Source organism: Cynara cardunculus (assembly GCF_001531365.2).
Source record: "Cynara cardunculus var. scolymus isolate 2C chromosome LG 17, CcrdV1, whole genome shotgun sequence".
NCBI lineage: Eukaryota > Viridiplantae > Streptophyta > Magnoliopsida > Asterales > Asteraceae > Cynara > Cynara cardunculus.
The window spans coordinates 25,335,058-25,335,771 of NC_037544.1; positions in this window are offsets into that span (position 1 = coordinate 25,335,058).

The window sequence follows — 714 nt, forward strand, 5'->3', positions numbered from 1 at the left end:
AAACCCCACATGTGTAGAACTCATACCGAACTACCTCAGCGGTGGGACTAAATCCCCACATGTGTAGAACTCACACCGAACTACCTCAGCGGTGGGACTAAAACCCCACATGTGTAGAACTCTTGTTTTAGTTAAATGCACCCCTACTCACCAGCAGAAGGTGGGATTGTCAATCCAAATAGCGCTATCCACTTAAACTATCGGCTCATACGAGTTAATAAGTAGTATAACCAATGGGACTTTTTAATTAACCCAAACACAACTTTTACTAGTGTACAAAGTGTTAGTGCTCGTATTCACRATTTCATTTCAAAGMATAATTCATAAAAATYAATTTGTATCCACRATTTAAACACATTGAATATTGCATGCAAATCATCACTATTTTTATACATGCTTTTCCCCAAATAACGAAGGATTTAAAAAGGGGCCGTGAATACTCACTCTCCGCAATTTAAAGATACGATCCGTTCACCACATGAGCTTAACGATTCCCTATCAATGAGGAATATCCAAAACTGTCACTAATGGGTTTAAAGTTACTTATGGGGATTAGTAAGTCCTAAGTCCATAAGTGTCTACTTATGTCCAACTTGATTATCTTTAGTCCAAATATACATAATGTCCATATGCTTGTTAATATATTAATTTATACCGGAAGTAATGCTCTAGTCCAATAAAAAGATCAAAATTTACAAAATCAAATAATCCCAA